Below are 16,855 nucleotides of genomic sequence, written 5' to 3' on the forward strand. Positions count from 1 at the left end.
CCTCTGGTGCAGCGGATCCAGGACCTGCTGGCCGGGTGTTCGGATGCCGGCACCAGAATTACGTTTGTGTGGCTCCCCAGCCACATGGGCATAGAGGGAAACGAGTTAGCAGATCAGGCTGCCAAGGAGGCAGTTACACTGCCCTCGTTGCCTTTCAAGGTTCCAGCAAGTGATATTCGCTCTCAGCTGAGACATCTGGTTATGTCTCATTGGGAGATGGAGTGGCAGGCCATCCCACTTCCCAATAAGCTGAGAGCGATAAAAGGAACAACGAAGGTATGGAGGACTTTCCTTCGGGCTTCGCGGAGGGAAGCCGTGGTATTATGTCGCCTTCGGATCGGCCACGGTATCTTGACGCACTCCCATCTACTGAAAGGAGAACCCCCTCCGGTGTGTACCTGCGGCGACCATCTTACCGTGGTACACATCCTTACGGAGTGCGTGGACCTGGTCGATCTGCGCCGTAGTCTTAACCTTCCGAGTACTATCTCCCTTATCTTGCGCGATGACGAGCAGTCAGCAGACCTCGTCATCCGCTTTATGAGGGATAGCGGTCTGTTTTATCGTGTGTAATGATGTCCTTTGTGCTTGTATCTTTGTGTCAATTACGCTCTTATCCTATTGACTTCATTTTAGTTTGTGTTGCGTATTTTAATGTGTTCTTTTAACGTCCAATGTAAAGTATGTATATATATCTGTACTAGCAGGCAATGCCTTATTCCATTATCTCCTGTAATTTTTTTCTTTTGTTCCAAAATAAGGCATTGCGAATTAGATCCACTGATTATTTTAATTTCATACTCATTTTTCATCGCATTTTTTTAAAACTCTAATCAGTGGCTACGTTTTAAATTTTAACTGTCATATGTCATTTCGTCCATCTCGTTCCATTAGGGGCCGATGACCTTCGATGTTAGGCCCCTTTAAACAACAAACATCATCATCATCATCAAAATGGTCGGAGGAGAGGAAACGGAGACATAGTGAGCCGATGGAGGAGTATTGAGGGAAGAAGAACGAACAACAAAGGATGCAGCATTGAAATTTTTACGTGGCCCCTAGAACACCCTAACAGAGAAATAATAATAATAATAATAATAATAATAATAATAATAATAATAATAATAATAATAATAATAATAATCATCTAAAGGCTTAAGACTTGTCGATGCAACCACTCTCTCATTTCACTGGCTGTTCGTTTCAGTTCCATGTAATTGTCACAATCTTCCTCTTCCTTTCTTTCCTAGCACTTTCCCTTCAAGAATATTAGTGATGAAATTGTTGTGTCTGATGACATGTCCGATAAATTTTAAATTCCTGTTTTCCATTTCCTTTAAGAATCTTCTCTCCTCCCAAACATCCCTTAAGACTTACATGTTGGCTTTTCTTTCAGTCCAGCTCGGTCTGGTAATTTTCCACCATATCTACATTTCAGCAGCTTCAAGTTGATTCCTTTCTAATTTATCCAGAATCCAACTCTCACCTCTATACTGTAGTGTACTCCACACAAACTACTTTGCAAAGGATTTTCTTACATCTACAACCTGTGACAAGAAAGTTCGGTGAATAGTCCTGTACTATCAACATAGATGAACAATGCACGACAGTGACCTTACTGTCCTTCGAAATAGTCCCCTCCCATAACTATGCACTGCTGAGATCGGCGATATATGTACTGGAAACTTTTCAAGAAGGCTTCCTTGGGGATGGTGTTCAAAAGCCTCGTCACGTTTCGTTGGATGTCCGGAATATCGTCAAATCTCTTTCCTTTCAAAGCGTAGTTAATGTCTTCACCTTCTCAATGTTTTCGTCGCTGACAGCTGTCTTCCGCTACGGAGGTAGTCAGAAACACTTTCCCGGCCAGCTCGAAAAGGGCGAAACACTCGTACGCACACTTCAAGGACAGTACTTGATCTTCATAAACACGTACCAGCATCTTATGCGTTTCTTTCGGTGTCTTGCCAAACTTAAAACAAAACTGTACATGATCTTTTGGTCATTTATATTCCTGTTCGCAGTTCAGAACCAACGCACTAAACACGCACTGTGTCAAACAGGTCTTACACGGCACACACACCATGCTCAACTGAACAACGTTGGGAGCAGGTGGTCAAAACCTGCTGCAACGCAGGTGCAGCGTTACGTTTCGCCAGTGTAGCCGGATCGACCATTCTGACTTCATTCACCGAACTTTATTGTCACAGGTTGTATATTCGTGTGTGTGCTGGTTAAAATGCTTTTTTTAGTCATAAACGCCCGTTTTGCCAATGCTATCCTCTTTACTTCCAGGAAGCATCTACTATCCTCTGTTATCATACTACCAAGATAACAGAATTGTTTCATCTGATCAATTCTGACGTCATCAATTTTTACATTTGTTTTAATTTCTTCCATATTTTTCCGTACTACTGTTACTTTCGTTTCAATAACAATAATAATAATAATAATAATAATAATAATAATAATAATAATAATAATAATAATAATAATAATAATAATAATAATAATCGTCAGCTTATCCCATTTATTTCTGAGGTAGCTGGAGCCTCCCAGGTTCATTTTGGTTTTGATCCGGGGTTTAATGCCCGATGCCCTTCCTGGCGACACGTGAATTTTAAGACGTATATCTCAACCCAGGATCGGCCGGAATTTGAACCCCAGTCCTTCGGGTGGGAAGTCAGTCGGATACCATAGAAATTTAAAAACCATATCGACTTACCCAAAATATCTGTAACGAAATAATACATTTCCAAACACACAAAACTAAAATATTACAACAGGGCCTCTCAGGGTGCATGCACCTGGTGCATGCAGTGTGCACGATGCAAAAGACGACTTCGCTTGGCAGACCAGAGTGTAGATCCCCACTCCTCGATCTGGAGCAATAGCGCTGTCTCTCTCTTTCTCCACGCCTGTCTTGCTCGCTCCCCCTGTCTCCCTCTTCATCACTTGCGCCGTAGAGCTCCAAGTCCGAGCTGAGTTGAGGCGAGTTGAGCCGAGCTTAGCCCAGTAGCCCAGAGACGAAGCGTTGGTCCGAGCCGAGCCGAGCGGGACCGATGCACTGTGCACAGGAACTCTGCGCCGCTGTTTGCACGCGTGAGATTTTGGGCGTTTGAGAGGCCCTGTATTACAACATGGTCATTAACCAAGAACGACAGTATGGTATAGATCGGTAATACTAATTTAGAGCTGAAAAATAGACACAGAAAACACCGAGAAACAAGAACGTATAATAATTAGAGGAAGTAAAACAATACACAGACAAACGAGCGAGTTGTTCGTGCAGTAGGGGTCGCGTAGTTTTGAGCTTGCATTTGGGAGTTGGTGGGTTCGAATGCCACCATCGGCAGTCCTGAAGATACTTTTCTATTGTATACCATTTTCACACCAGGCGAATGCTGGGGCTGTACCTTAATTAAGCCATTAAATTTACCTTCCCAATCACAGTTACATCCAATCCTTGCACCGCAGAAAACCTTCCATATTAATATGAGGTTAAACTGCTAGAAAAAATATAGACGTTCACAGTGACAATATGAAACGCAAATCAAAATCAAAAGAGTGAACGCTGACATACTCGCAAACCAAATATTCAAATTTTACGAAAACATGAGAACTGCCTTCGTAATATACAGGCCGTACTGTAGAAAGCGCGCCAAGCCAATCAGCTGATCAATTGAGGCGAGCTAAGCGAATAATACAAATTGTACTTGTGAATGTAATCCATAAGGATTGGGAGCATTCTTAGGATAATTGTGACCGCTGAGAGACAAACATTTATATTCAAGTATATTGCATGTTTTTCTTTCAATTTGTCACATCAGGACTTACGTAAACAGCTGTTATTAAGATGAGACCTCATAGTTTAGGTTAGGCATGGTATCTTCACGTGGTGAGTAATGTAAATTCAAGGGACGTAATACTTCTCGTGAAATTTATTCATTTAATTGTTATCGTATAACATGTTTTGTAGAAATATATTGTGCTACAAATTTAAATACAGTGTGTAAAATTTCGCATTTGCCACAACGCTAAAAACTTGTGCGTACCACGGCGAAAATACAGCTATACAAGTAAATAGACGTTAATATTTTCATTTTCTTCGTATGGGGGCAGGCTGCCTTTATGATAAACGAAACTCCCAAGCGAAAAAGTACCTGTTACGAAGAATAAAGGTGAATGTGTCACTCATTTTCCAGAGCTGATAGTGAGTTCTGCTTTTGACTTTCTTGTTACACAGATTTACAGCAGAGCGTTTTATTGTTGATACAGAACAAGTATAAAAAGTGGACAGTAACCAATATATGGTTATTTCTTGTGTTCGTAATGTTGAGTACGCTCTGCCTTTTCTCCCTAAAATTAATGCGGGTAAAAACCATTCCTCGGCAGTTTCCGTGAATACGGCAAGTAACTAATACATCTGGCTGATCAGTGCATTAATATTTGAAAAAAACATGGGCTATTCCTAAACAAAAGTGATACAAATGTATGTGTAGAAGAAAGGGCTCAAGAAATTCTTCGAAGGATAGTGACAGAAGTATCAAACAACAACAACAACAACAAAAAAGCAAGAAATCGACTGTATTTATGGCCATCTAGAGGTATGGAAGTAAAGTTTATTATTGTACGTTTGTCGTTTCCATATTTGTATTAGTGCATAATAATTATTTGTTGGGTACATTGACGAGTAAAACACTCAAGCTATGACCGCGTAGATCGCACTTCAAACCTACTTCTCCTAAAATTACTTACGAGTTATGATGCGATTACAGGTTTTAGTGACCTCAGCTGTAATATTAATACAACATTTATAAATATTTCATAATTACAAAAGTTACAGACGCGTCATGTCTTTGCATTACACGGGCCGGACGGAGGAAACAGTTCGCCTCTTTGTGTGACGTCATCGGAGATACAGTACGGCCTGTACATCAGGAAGGCAGTGACATGAGTAAAGCCAAAAGGCATTACGAAATGGATCGGTGAAATGATGAAGAACCTTAAATTGACACAAATCACGCAAGAATATACTCATGATAGGAAATACTTAGATTAAATATTCACAAATGGCAAGATTACCAAGAGAACAAACCGAAGAAAATGACTTGAAAAGAACAGACAGAAAGGAAACCCACCCTAAAATAATGAATGAAACGTGGACTCGATGGAAGGTAAGCACATGCCTCTAAGTACTATGTGTAGTCCTAAACGTTATTTACCATAATTTTGTCCTGCAGGAGTTCTTTCACGTTCCGGTAAATGTACCGACACTGGACTCTCAACTACCACCGGACTTAGTCTGAAGTACTGAGGCCAGCATGCACCAGATAGTTTAAACGGTTTAAAATCAATGTATTTCATTCACCAACATTTTAAATTAGAAGGACTTTCTTTAAAATGGTAAGTATTGTTTTCTAGTGTTGTTTTCATCCAATGTACCTCCGATTAATATAGGTTTTAAGGTTTGCAGATAGTCGAATTTAAATCATTTTGTTCCTCTTTATCGTAATCGTAGCCATAGGACCTCCAATTTTACTTGAATCGCAACCACGGGAACGTAACATTTCGTTTGAGAAATCTTACATTCAGTTTCGGGATTCAAACCACTGCCAATTGATAAGAAGCTAATGACGATGCCACTCTTCTACTACGGTCGCAGCTCGAAATTTTGACTTTCTTGCGTTGCTTGACAAACTGGATAGTAACGGTACCGAATTGTAACAGTAGTTTGAAGACACCAGGTTGGAATCGAATCTGCTCACTTGGGAACTTGAGAACAAGATACATTCCAGTACTATTAATTCTTGTAATAGTGAATACTGCAAAATAGCTAGGGTTTCAACTTCTGGTAAAGATTAGATCTAGCTAAAACAAATGGCTAGAATAGAGATGGTCGGCTGTCTTAAGAGGAGACTAAAAGGGGCGATCAAGGGATGACTGACTCAGAACCATGAAAATACTTGTAATTATTACCATCACGCGAGGAACACCATGAGTCGCTTTTACTTGCGAGTGGTACCACTCTGTCAGGTACTCAATAGTTTTGTGATTCGTAGCAGTCCAGCGGGGTTCACTGTGGGTTTCCAGTATCCGTGATTCGTACCCATGTGAGCAACACAACGGGTCTGGGCGTTGCCTCTGGTTAGTAACACAATACGAGCGACACCGTGGGTCTTCGTTGTCTATGTTTAGTACCCACTATGTAAGGAACACCACGGGAATACCGGCGCCCGTGATTAGTACACCTAGGTGGGGAACAGTATGGGTTTGCGTTGCCTATGAGTAGCGACATTATGTAAGAAACACCAGGGGTCTGCGTCACCTGTACGATGTACAAAACTTGTGAGTAGTACCATGATGTTTGGAACACCGTGAGTTTACGCTACCTTTGATTAGTACCACAATTTGAAAAATACTATGGTTCTGCTTTACTAGCGATAAGTGTCATTATGAGGGACCGTTGACATGGATATTGAACCCTTTTAGACAAGCATCATCGATCCAGGATTGTGCTTTGGAAGCAATCCCTTGGTCAGTAATATTGTTTGTGGAATTGTGAGGCATTGCGGGTCAGATCCACTGATTGTTTTAAATTCATATTCATCAATTCATTCTTCATCATCACGTTTTGAATTCTGGTCAGTGATTGAATTTTGTACTTTTATATTGCATTTCGTCTCATTTCATACCATAGGGGCCGATAACCTCGATGTTGGGCCGCTTTAAACAACAAGCAGCAGCAGCAGCAGCAGCAGCAGAGATGGTCTGCTTCCAACTATTTTCAAGGAGACATCCGAGTTGGTTTCCAAGCTGCTGAAGGATCGATACAGAAGTTCGTTCTCCAGTAAACAAGTAACTTAAATATAATTTTTCTTCCCATTTTTAAGAGACTGGAATGGTGGATAAGGTACAAATGTTGTTATGCAGTATTATTGGCGCCAGCAAAGGGGGTGGGGGGCGGAATAGGTGGCGGCGATGCTCCTCTTATCGCCTCCCCACCCAACTCTGGAATGATTTACTGTTTGCATGAAGGAGCTATACAAAATTGGTGAGAAGTTGCTGCAGTAGCTTAAGTGTACAAAGGAAAGGGTGACAAACATAAGACGAATAATTGTAAAGCTAGTCAGCTTGACATGTATTGCTTGTAATCTCCAGGAAATCATATTCTGATTATATTAGACACTTTGAGAAATTACTAACTGATTTGCAAGAAGGTAGTTTGGGTTTAGTAAAGGTTATTCCAGTGAGGCTCAACTTGTTAGATTCCTGAAATACGTAGCAGCTATTTTAGATTCAGGTTGGTTCGAGCAGCCCTGAAGATGGTTTTCCGTGGTTTCCCATTTTTACACCAGGTAAATGTCGGGGCTGTACCTTAATTAAGGCCACGGCCGCTTCCTTCCAATTCGTAGGCCTTTCCTATCCCATCGTCGCCGTAAGACATATCTGTGTCGGTGCGACGTAAAGCAAATAGCAAAAAAAAAAAAAAGAAAAATAGATTCAGGTGATCAGATAGATTGCATGCATGGCTATTGACCTACCAAATGCTTTTGATAGGGTAGATCAACGGAGCCTACCGATGAAGATCAGGGCTACTGGGCTAGGCAAACGAGTGACAGAAAGGATGACTACATTTCTAAAACACAGATCTCATAGAATCAGAGTAGGTGAAGCATTATTTGATCCTATAATGTCTAAGAGGGGCGTTCCGTAAGATGATGTTATTGGACCTTTACAGTTTCTTATATACAGGCAAAAAGTGGATCACTTTTTACAGTCCTAATCGTTAACGCCTGCCAGTCTATCTCCTGAGGTGGGTTGACCGGCTGCTGCTGCTGGTTGTCGTCGTCCGACAAGTCGGAGGCAGTCAGGTCTATCCGGGACCGCGTCTGTTCGGACAGGTGCAGGGGTGCCCGCACTCAAGCTGAAGGATGCAGACATGGCCTTGATGCGCTTGTTCCCTGTACTGGTGGAATTCGTCTCCTTGAAGTATTGCGTAAGGGGATTCGACATTTCAGTTCACAAAGAAGATCTCCTTCTCTCCGCCACCAGCAGACTGCTCGTCACGGGTCCCCCGGGCTCGTCAGAGAAGGGTAGTGAAAGTTTTTACAAATAGTCCCGTTATGTTCGTGAATTGCCTGTCCACAAAGATCTAGTTAGTTGTTATTTATGTTGCCAATCAGCTGATTTCCCTGCTACTGCTATGCTGCATCTGCATAAGATATGTGAGGTCACGTGCCCGGATATGTTGGGTTCTTGACCCGACAGCTCTATCAACTTCAGTGTGTATATTCTGTGTGCTTTATTTTAGAGGTTTTGGTTATTTCATATACCTACTGTTTTTGTATGTTGTGTCCAGTGTGCTATTTTCTTTGTTGTGATGTTGTCATGTGTTCGATAATGCGGAGACATAGTCCGATGGTTATCTTTGAGAAGAGAGGTTCTGACCTTGTCTGTGATTGTGTGTTCGGACACATACGGTAGAGTCTGTGACCATTTTGGAAGGGTGATTCAGTTGCAGTCCTGAACAAGTGTTTCATATGTAAGTTTCGAGTGACCGGAATATGTATGTGATTTAGGCCATTATTAGTGGATCGGGTATTACAATCACATATCATGAACCGTTTAGAAATTGAGCCCTCAGGCAAAAAACTAGGGACATATTCCAGTCAACTACCAAATATCCTAATATCTCGGGGTCGTTACCCGCTTTGTTTGTAAATGATTTGTTTAACAATGTTAATTTTTGTAAAAATTCATGTGATTTTTCTTTGATTGACACAACCAGTGGTAGGTTGCTTATTTAATTTATTTTGGGTTTACTATGATTACTTTTATGTTTTAATTTCATAAATCCATTTTACCCGATTTTCTCGAGTTTTCAATCACGCGCAGCTATGAGCTTCCATCCGGGAGATAGTGGGTTCGAACCCCACTGTCGGGTTTTCCGTGGTTTCCCATTTTCACACCAGGCAAATGCTGGGGCTGTACCTTAATTAAGTCCACGGCCGCTTCTTTCCCATTCCTAAAGCTTTCCTATCCCATCGTCGCCATAAAACCTATCAGTGTCGGTGCGACGTAAAGCAAATAGCAAACATATATCTATCTATCTATATATATATATTTGTTTCTTGACCCTATTCGGACGCACTGCGTGCTTCTTCCCCTGAGCTAGGCCGAAATTAGGACAGGATACGGTACAGCACCTCTATTCGAATACTCTTAACTAAAAGAAAATATTTCCCAATAAGAGTGTTGTAGAAAGATTAACAATTTCCTACTAAAAGGGTTTTAAATTCCGGTCGAAAATAATAATCGAGGCCCACAGTCATGAAGCAGGTCTATTTGTAAACCCAGAAGCAATTTTAATGGAATTATGTTAATATTGTATGCTACGTCTTAGTTATACGGTAACAAGTGGTTTCCTTTATTGAGTAAGCATTTCATACATTATGGGTTTAAAATTGGTTAGTGTTTACTAAATATGGGCATAAGGGTTTAAAATTCGTTAGTGTGTACTAAATATGGGCTTGTTAGCTGTATACATTGACTTGCTACTCACCAAAGAAGTCGCGATTTGAATCCCCGGCCAGAGCATATGGCTCTTTTGTAATGAATAGCCACGTCCGGGTGGTTTGGATTCCACGTGAAACTAGAGGCACCTCAGCTATGATCATTACACAAAAAGTTACGTAAAACTACAAGCTTGCTTGTTCCTACGCTAAATACGAGCACTAGACCGAACATACTTGTCAAATGTGGCCCCCTAACCTTTGGACACTCCAACAAAAAAGAGTATGTAATAACCGATATGTCGTGACGAAGAACTGAGATGTGATGTGGATAACGGAGCTTCTCGTCTTCCAGTGATCTCAATGTGGCAGGCGATCAGGCAGGTCTTGTAACACCAGTCCGTCATATTCGCCTGAGTGACTCTCACCTGCAAGATAAAGAAAACATATTTGTCAAGGCGATACTATCTTAACTGTAATTGTTTATATTAGACGCGATATCCATTTAGATCAAATACATGTTAAACTGGCCGTGGTTACTTTCTCTACGGTACTTGAGCACATACAGTACCTACCGAATTCTAGGTGGTAAGCAGTATTTTAATAATAATAATAATAATAATATTAATAATAATAATAATAATAATAATAATAATAATAAGAAGAAGAAGAAGAAGAAGAAGAAGAAGAAGAAGAAGAAGAAATACTATAGCTGCAACAAACTAATCTATGGACTGATGACTCAAACAACAACACTATCACCTGTATAAAATGGATAACAGTAGGCTAACAAAGAAACATGTAAATCAAGTGTTAACTCTGAATAATCAAACCAATTACCTAGGAGAAAAAAACAAAGACTTGCAAGAAATTAGCATTAATGAAGAAACGATTCCAGACAGAACAGAATTCAGAACCCTAATAGAAAAAATTGCTGAAAATCCAAAACAAAAAACTGGTATCTTATAGGATAGAGAGAAACTCAACGAATGGATGAAGGGATACTAGGAAGAATAGAGGAAGCAGTGTGCTAAAAGAAGTTCACACGCGCTTCCTAGTTGTGCATAGCGAATAAAAACGACAACAGTAACAACAACAACAATAATGATAAATAATAATATTTCTTATTATCAATGGAAACCGACAAACCAAAGTTCGCTGGCTATTGGATGCGCAAAAGGACCTCGCAGAAGTCGACGTTGATCCAATAGCAACCACAAGGAATACGTACAGGTAAAAGATCAACACCCATAAATTTTCACCCAAGAATCCATCTGAGAAAAGCTTGAAACTCAAAAAATCATGGACACAAGAAAGACGGCAGGCCCTTAGTAAAGGGATGAGGAAGTATTGGGAAGATAAGAAGAACAAGAAGGTGAAGAATACCGGTGCTATTTAGTGGTTCCACGTGCTCCTTAAGGGGCTAAACGAATGTATGTAATAATAATAATAATAATAATAATAATAATAATAATAATAATAATAATAATAATAATAGCAGAGAAAGGGATGTCTTCTGGCTGACCTATGCTGGAATTTTGATTAATTTTGTCAGGTAAATGCCAAATATATTAGGAGAAGTCCCTTACTTCCGATATCGTACGACAAGGACGCCGAAAGGACTTTTACACCCTTCAAGAATCTCACAACTTCTGCTGGGTTTGAGTCCATGATCTTGGGGTCCAATGGCCAACTCTTTACCTCTGATTCACAGAGGAATTTAATAATAATAATAATAATAATAATAATAATAATAATAATAATAATAATTCATTATCTTTTAACGTCCGTACAACTGGAAACATCTTTCGAAACTTAAAAGTTCTGGAATTTCGTTCCGTAGTTCTTTAAATTCCTTTAGATCCATCAAATGCAATTAATGAAAACTGATAGGGCCTACTGTATAAAGAACTTGCCTCCACTGGACCGAGCTGGCGTAGATGGCCTACTCGTCCGCATTAATCAGCTGTTTGCATGCATGTTTACTGATTTGCTATTTGTACGAATATTGTCTTGTGGCTGTTGTTAGGCTGGTGCCGGCTTTGCAAACAGACCTTCTGGTGAGGGTGAGTGGAGTACGACTTGTATGGGAAACTGCGTGTTACTGTGATGAAATATAGTGTGTGTGTGTGTGTGTTGTATTAGTTTCAGTAATGTTGGGGACAGTACAAACACCCAGTCCCGAGCCAAGTTAATTAACAGTTTAACATTAGTGAATTCCCTCGTCCGCCTCTGTGGTGTAGTGGTTAGCGTGATTAGCTGCCACCCCCGGAGGCCCGGGTTCGATTCCCGGCTCTGCCACGAAATTTGAAAAGTGGTACGAGGGCTGGAACGGGGTCCACTCAGCCTCGGGAGGTCAACTGAGTAGAGGTGGGTTCTATTCCCACCTCAGCCATCTTGGAAGTGGTTTTCCGTGGTTTTCCACTTCTCCTCCAGGCGAATGGCGGGATGGTACCTAACTTAAGGCCACGGCCGCTTCCTTCCCTCTTCCTTGCCTATCCCTTCCAATCTTCCCATCCCTCCACAAGGCCCCTGTTCAGCATAGCAGGTGAGGCCGCCTGGGCGAGGTACTGGTCATACTCCCCAGTCCCCAGTTGTATCCCCCGACCAAGAGCCTGAAGCTCCAGGCGGTAGAGGTGGGATCCCTCGCTAAGTCCGAGGGAAAAACCGAACCTGGAGGGTAAACAGATGATGATGATGATGAATTCCCTCAACCAGGCCGAGAATTAAACCCAGGGCTCCAGGAAGAACGTCAAGATGCTTACCACTCAGTCATCTAGCTGAATAATTATTTTTTACGCTATTGAGGTAGATGTAACTGGCGTGGGATTGGAATGTAGGATCAGTTCTGTTTTTTTTCCCTATGTCCCAGAATGACGGTTAGAATCTCTTAGCATTGATCAAGATATGAAACAATGGTCTCTCATAATTTAAATATGTAAACAATTTCTGCGTGTGCTATGCAGCACCGAAGAATATTTGTACTTCTTTTTCTCTAGAAAAATTTATTGGAAACTTCGTTGTTGACTCTTTTATAGCCGGCCCCGTGGTGTAGGGGTAGCGTGCCTGCCTCTCACCCGGAGGCCCCGGGTTCGATTCCCGGCCAGGTCAGGGATTTTTACCTGAGGGCTGGTTCGAGGTCCACTCAGCCTACGTGATTAGAATTGAGGAGCTATCTTACGGTGAGATAGCGGCCCCGGTCTCGAAAGCCAAGAATAACGGCCGAGAGGATTCGTTGTGCTTACCACACTACACCTTGTAACCTGCAGGCCTTCGGGCTGAGCAGCGGTCGCTTGGTAGGCCAAGGCCCTCCAAGGGCTGTAGTGCCATGGGGTTTGGTTTGGTTTTTTGTTTACTCTTTGTATCGAATTTCATTTAGATAAAATAATTATTCATCTACATTTCAACGATTAATTCTTCAAATATGCTACGGCTATTTCAAAAGTTCATTAAAAAGGAATTTCTCATGTTCATTTTGAACGTGCGATTTGTTCACGTGCATGCATAAATATTAGATCTGAAATGACAGGTGAGAGGTCTTAATGCAATTTACAGAGCGACACGCAATGAAGTCCAAAGAGAAAACAGCTGGATGCTATACTGCTGAGGCTTGCTATTTATATGCAAAGTATTAACGTAAAGGAAATTTACATTGGTAATTCTAGTGTTACTCCGGAATAATTGTGAGAGAACACATATACTAACGAATATATAACTTCTAGTTCAATTTCTTTTTATGGACTATATTTCATTTTCATTGGTAATGTAATTCCTCTTATTCCTTTTTCTAATCTTTGTTCGTACTCTTAATGTATCCCTTCTTTTGTTCGATTTAGACATTGCACTGGCTTTATGCGCAACATTAACTTCACTGGTAACCGCATGAGCTGTCTACATAAAGAAAGACTCATGGGTAATGTCGTGAGATGGGTCCTCCCCATTTCACTTCAGGTTCAGAGGAGCTACGGAGTGATGGATCGTAAAGTGAAGTTGTTGAACAACTCTGTAAATGTGGGACTGATATATTTCAGAGCGGATACTTCGTCAAAAACCCCGACTTTGAAATGTCCACGTTTTCTCTCCCCGTTGATGCAGACTTTATTTGTCAGGTGGTCAGCGTGCTACTGTGTTGCTTCCGAAATCACCCGACCTAACTTAGTCGAAATGTTGAGGGCGAAAATATCTACAAAATGCAATGTCGTTCACGTAGTGAAGAAATAGGCTGACCATATGACAACGTTATTGGTTCTATATCCCAGTAATCTTTTGCTGTTTCTGAAGATGATGAGGTGCCGGAATGTTGTCTTGTCGGATTTCTTTTACGTGTCGGTAAATCTACCAATATGATGCTTCCGAATGTGATCACTGAATAGGGATCGAACTCGCCACCCTGAGGTCCAGAAAACCAGCGCTCTAACGTCAGAACCACTCAGATCGGCACTAGCCGTAAAGCTAACAGCTGAACGATAATAATAATAATAATAATAATAATAATAATAATAATAATCATCATCATCATCATCATCCACGAACCTGCTACGCAGGCGTAGCAGGGGGAGAGGTGATATTCCCACGTGGCGCGTCCCAGGTGGCGGATAGGGGGGTCCTAACCGGCTTGCCGGCGGACTTGAGGGAAATAAAATACTTCTCGCGGACCAAACACACTACCCCCTGCGGGTGGGGGACGCACATGTAGATTACACCCACGGTATTCCCTGCCTGTCGTAAGAGGCGACTAAAAGGGGCGACCTGGGGATGATTGGATTAGGACCATGAAACTACTTTTGATTCGTACCATCATGCGGGGAACACCATGGGTTGCCTGTACTTGCGAGTAGTACCACTACATTAGGTACGAAATAGGTTTGTGATTAGTAGCAGCAATAGGGGGTTCTCCTATGGGTTTCCAGTACCCGTGCGTCGTACCCATGTGAGCAACACCGCGGGTCTGGGCGTTGCCTGTGAGTTGTACCACTATATGAGAGACACCGTGGGTCTGCGTTGCCTATGATTAGTACCCACTATGTGAGGAACACCACGGGATAGTGCGAGCTCTGTGGTTAGTACACCTAGGTGAGGAGCCTCATTGGTTTGCGTTGGCTGTGAGTGGCGCCATTGTGTGAGAAACACCATAGGTTTGCGTTACCTGTAAGAAGTACAATACTTGTGAGTAGTACCATCTTGTGTGGAACACCGTGAGTCTTCGCTACTATTGATTAGTACCCCAACATGACAAATACCATGGTTCTACTTTACTCGCGACATGTACTATTTTGAGTGGCCTTAGACCTGGTTTTTGGACCCCTTTAGACATCAAGCACCCTCGATTCAGGACTGTGCTTTATAAGCGGTCCCTTGGTAAGTAATAGTGTCATATGACTTTTTGAGTCAGATCCACTGTTTTTTGTTTGTTTCTTGTTTGTTTTTGTTGTTTTGGGTTCATGTCCATCTATTCATTTTTCATGATTTTTTTTATTTTGGTCAGTGGACTTTTTTAAACTTTTTGTTGTCATTTCATTTCGTACCATTAGGGGACGATGACCTCGATGTTAGGCCCCTTTAAACAACAAGCATCATCATCATCACCAATAATAATAATAATAATAATAATAATAATAATAATAATAATAATAATATACACAGCAATTTTTTTGAAATATCAAGGATGTAATGAAATAATAGGTTATAGTAGTAGTAGGTAAGCAGAGGATACGATGCGTTACGGACCTGCATCAAACAAGTCTGCGGACTGATCACCCAAACAACAACAATGTAATAATTAAATTAAAGGATATTGTTTATTGTATCACAGAGACAAACTCAAATGTTTTTCTCCAGTATCTAACCTAAATACATTGTCATAATGAAAAGGTTACAGTTTTTGGTTTTGTAAAAGTTGTCCCTTTTTCACACTGCCTTAATACAAATTATGAACTGCTCTAGCATTGCTCAGGCCACTAACACGCTGTGGCATGCTTGCGATCAGTCATCTTGAGTAACAAGATCCCCATTCCATCTGCGCAGCTTTAATTGAGCACCATATTCATTCCTAAAGTGTTACACAGAACAGAGAACGGTCAATTTAGAAATCGAACTAACTGAGAACTGTATACTAAGATAGAGAAAATATCGGGCATCATACGGGAAAGGAGGGGCGTCTTATTCGGACACATTCTGAAAATGAACGAGGGGAGGTTTAAACTGCAAATAATACAGCTTCTTGTGAACAAGAGAACCAAAGTACTCTGGATCCAAGAAGTACAAACGGATCTAGAAGTAATGGGAATACAGGAAACACAATCTTAGGACTTCCCTATCCTTCCGTCGCCGAAAACCTTCAATATGCTAGAGCGACGTTAAACCAGTAGCCTTACTCACACATGTTCTCCGCTACACGGAAAAGCATTCAATCATGAACACATTTTTGGGCTTAGAAGAGGGATGAGCGAGTCCAGATTGTTTGGTTGTTCCCCTCTTAGTAGCCTCTTACGACTTACAACTCCACCCGCATGGGAGATAAGGAGTTGCAAAAAAGTAGTTATTTGCTCTACGTCGCACCGACACAGATAGGTCTTATGGCGACGATGGGGTAGGAAGGAAGCGGCCATGGCCTTAATTAAGGTACAGTCCCAGCATTTGCTTGGTGTGAAAATGGGAAACCACGGAAAACCATCTTCAGGGCTACCAACAGTGGGGTTCGAACCCACTATCTCCCGGATGCAAGCTCACAGCTGCGCGACCCTAACCGCACGGTCAGCTCACCCGGTCCACGAACCTGCTACGCAGGCGTAGCAGGGGGGAGAGGTGATACTCCTACGTGGCGCGTCTCAGGTGGCGGATAGGGGGGGTCCTAACCGGCTTGCTGGCGGACGTCAGGGAAATAAAATACCTCTCGCGGACCAAACACACACCCCCTGTGGGTGGGGGAGGCAGTCGAAGAATTCACGCACGGTATCCCCTGCCTGTCGTAAGAGGCGACTAAAGGGGCGGCCGAGGGATGATCCAATTAGAACCATGAAACTACTTATAATTAGTACCATCGCGCAGGGAACACCATGTGTTGCATTTACTTGCGCGTAGTACCACTATGTTAGGTACGCAATAGGTTTGTGATTAGTAGCGACAGTGTGTGAATCAGGATGGGGGTCCTACAGTACCTGTGATTCGTACCCCTATATGAGCGACGCCATGGGATGAGCGACACCATGGTTCTGCCTTACCTATGCTCAGTTCCCACTATGTGAGGGATTCCACGGGATAGTACGGGTCCCTGTGGTTAGTCCACTTATGTGAGGAACGCCATAGGTTTGCGTTGCCTATATAGGTTTGCGTTGCCTGCAAAT

Source organism: Anabrus simplex, chromosome 4 (assembly GCF_040414725.1).
Source record: "Anabrus simplex isolate iqAnaSimp1 chromosome 4, ASM4041472v1, whole genome shotgun sequence".
Lineage (NCBI taxonomy): Eukaryota > Metazoa > Arthropoda > Insecta > Orthoptera > Tettigoniidae > Anabrus > Anabrus simplex.